Here is a 3,856-nt window from a genome sequence, read left to right as displayed (position 1 = left end):
TCAGTCAGATTTTAAAAGCCTTTTAAATTACCATGTGAAAAATAGGCAACCTTGACGAAGCATTAAAAAATGGTGGTTTCTACGGGGAGAGATGAACCAAGAAAGGTGAGCGTTGTGAAGCTCTAATCGGGAAAACAAAAGAAGGGCGCTAACCTAACCCACGTGGAGATGCCCCACTAACTAACTTGCCTAACAGAGCTTTCAAAAGGTTCGCTGACCCAAGAACAGGCCAAGTGGCCCCTTCTTTACAGCAGTTGGCCTTTGTCACTGTGTTGGTGCAAAGGAGCCTCGTCACCCCCACCCCAAATCTGCCCCCACCCCGCCCCGTTGCCATGCCTGCCGTGTTTGCTGCTGTGTGTTTTCCTAAAAGTGAGGCGCAGGAATCAGATGACTGGCAGGTCACATCTTTATGTGACATAGGACAGGTATCACCATTTCAGGCAACACCTTTAAGCTGATAGGTCATTATCATGATTATGATTTCATGGGCATCTGAGGAGAACCTGGGAATCTGCATTTTAGCAAATGCGTCAAATAGTTCTTGTGATCAGGGAAGTTGGGAGAATATTGTACTAACAACAAGTTTTAGTAGGAGAAAATTTCTTGCTAGAATTGACATACTTTTTTTCCTTTTTAAGCAGTCACCAGGACCGGGTGGCTTTCCCTGATCACTGAGTCTTCCTACTCTCTGCAGCCTTCCTGCTGCCACAGTCCCAGGTCACAGCACATCCAGGTTTTAGCAAGTACATCATGGGCCTGTGTCCTGGGCTCAGCTGCTGCAATGGCCATAGTGGCTCTGTGGGTCCTACTGCCTTCTCTTGATAGGCTCAAATGAGGACTCAACCAACAATTCTTCCCTTGTGTCTAAAGAAAAATTTGGTCCTATTTGCAACTAATTCCCAAACAAACCTTTGGAACACAGCTCCGCTGTAAATGAGCAGCTCTCTGTATCCACCAGTCCCAAACTCTGCAGAGAAGGAATGAGAGGCAGATACCTGACGGCTCCTTCCTAAATGAGCAAGCACACAGCGGTGGACGCTGCGCCTCCGGGAAATGAGGCAGGAGAAAGAATCCTTCAAGGACACGGGGAGGCAGGCTGGCAAGTGCAGAGCAGATGTCATTAACGGGGAGGGGACCCAAGCTGCCGGGCAGCGCTGAGGCCCAGCAATCAGACGTAGGGTGGCTCGGTTCCCACTAAAACATCACGCTGACCACACGAGGAGGATGAAGAGCCGTGAGTGACTGGGAGTGGCAACAGCTCTTAACCAAATGGCTGACAAGACCTGAATTAGCGTGAGGGGTGTTAGGTCACGGGCAATCTTTTCAGAAACCGTTGCTTACGTGGGAAGAAATCGCATCAGCCGCTCCCTGGCTCCTCTGTGTAAGAGAGGACTTTATGCACTATGATTTTTTAAAAGGGGATAATTTAGGATCCACTGCCCTTTTTGTAGCTATGCAAGTTATAAATTACAGTGTTACAAAATGTAGCAGTTTTAGTTCCCAGTGGGTCTCCTTCTTTGTGTGTGTATTTATCCAATTGTCTGATTCACTCAAGTTTGTAAGTACAGGGTCTTGCTGTAGGTTTTAGAAATGAATAGCTCTAAAAAGTCAAAGCAACAATCAGTTCTTTAAAACCCAGATTTGCCCTGCATGGAGTCACATAAGGAGAGCTACGTGATTATCCAAAACAGCACTGACCCGGAGACAAAGGAGCTTCGTGACTCCCTATGGCAACAGGAACTGTGATTTTTCTCTTTGCTTTGGATAGCGCTTAGTCAGTCAGCGAAGACCTATTCCGGGTGATATTGATCTCCTGGGCCTTGTTCAAAAGTGAGATGACTGGGGTCTATTCAGATGATAAGTAGACAAGGATTATAAATTCACCTTGAGAATAAATAAAAATAGCACATCTGACTATTTATTTCTCTTACAATGAGAGGAAGTTAACCTACTTTATATGAAGCAATCTTCTTCCCTACTCAGGCACTGTGATGGTTTACAAACCCCCAAACTAGCATTTTATTGGATTTTAATAATTTTTAAGTCACTAGAAGAATTGCTGATCTATTTTTTATAACTCCCTGCCTCTATCCGTGCTAAGATTCATGACTGCAAACTTCCAAAAGCAGAGGCTGTGCCAGCCTTGCAACTAGGGCCCAGCGTGGTATTTATAATGAAGCCCCCACATCATGCAAATTCCTGAACGCCTCCTGTGTCCTCCTACTTTTCTCTTGTGAATTACAAGCTGCCCAAATAAATTCAATCTAACATTTACAGGTTGCATATAAAGAATGCCTACAAATTGGGATGCAATAAAATAAAAATCTTAATAAATGATAGGAATTTGATGATCCCTTTGCCTCTCAAAAATAGCCAGGTAGCTAGATTATTTGTATTCTTCTGGCTACACATGTTTATTGAACATCTATTATGTGCCAGGCACTTGCCAGGGTCTTGGAATTACCTGAGAATGGGGCAGTCATGCCCTCTCTCCTCATCTGAGTGACCTACTGGTGATGGCAGAAGAGTTAAGCAGGCACTCATGTTGCTGTCTCACATGCTTTGATATGGTGGGGTCAGGATGTTCTAGCAGCTCCAAGAAAGGTCACTATGTGCTGCTCCAGGAAGGCCTCCTGAGCCTGAGGTGTCTTGAGAACCAGAATCAGTTTACAGGCTTCCACGCTCAATGGCAAAAAATAGCATTCCTTTAGCTTGTGGCCCCCCAAAATCCTATTAAAAAAACAAATAGGGAAAAGATTACAGGGTGACCTCTCTGTCCTACTTTTTGTAACTTCTTATGAGTCTATAATTATTTCAAAATAAAAAAGTTTAAAAAAATCCAAAATAGCACAAAAAAGTAAAACTTAAGGAATCATCTTTAACCAGCACATGGTCCAGGCCTGACTTCATGGGTATGTGGCCTGCACAGTCCTGCGGGGCCCTGCTTGGCAGGCTGTGGCAACTGGATTAATGCTGTTGTCACCATCTTGAAGTTCCTAGAAATAAACAGATTTATTATACATACAAAATTCAACCCTTGTAACGTAGATGATTTCATATGGGGATTTTCTTCAAGAGAAACGTTTAAACCCCCCAATATTAATATTTTTATATATTTAAATGTGGGTTTACAGTAAAATAAGTAAATGAATAAGTTTGTGTAGATCAAACTATAGTTGTCTGGAAGTACTTGTCAGAATGTAGACCACTATGTCGCAATCTCAAACCAATATGTGAAAAATAAAGACTTTCAGAAAGAGGTCCCACATATTCATTTTGCACTGGGCCCTGCAAATTATATGGCTGGTCCTGCTGTTTTAGTATAATTCTTGTTTTTTAAGAAAGGACGTTTGCTTAGGAAGGTTTCTGGACAGGAGGTTTAGTGCATGGGGGAAGGGATGATAGAATTCAGACAAGGGAGAGACAAGCTACCTGTGGCACATTTATTTATATTGTTTTTGGTTTTGTCTAGGGCTGACTCTAGCAATGAAGAAATATTTTTTAAAACATTCTACAAAAGCCTATATATTATACCACATCATAATTATATGCAGTTTCCTTTTATGATATTTGACTTTTTGACTGTATAACATGCCATATAATAACTAGAACATTAATTAGCCAGTAACAACTCTATTCTACTGTGCTGATCATGGCCACAGACATCTTTTGTATATTTGGTGTATTGTGGGTGCTTACTGCAAATTGAGAAGTTTCCTCATAGAGATGAAGGTGATGCTATATGAAGAGGAGATGCATGGGGAGCGGAGAAAGATGGTGGGCAGAGAGGAGATGCATGGGGAGTGGAGAAAGATGGTGGGCAGAGAGGAGATGCATGGGGAGTGGAGAAAGATGG

The sequence above is a fragment of the Otolemur garnettii genome, unplaced genomic scaffold (genome assembly GCF_000181295.1).
Source record: "Otolemur garnettii isolate 467f Iridium unplaced genomic scaffold, OtoGar3 scaffold00126, whole genome shotgun sequence".
NCBI lineage: Eukaryota > Metazoa > Chordata > Mammalia > Primates > Galagidae > Otolemur > Otolemur garnettii.
The sequence above is the reverse complement of the archived record's forward strand: the minus strand, read 5'-3'. Positions refer to the sequence as shown.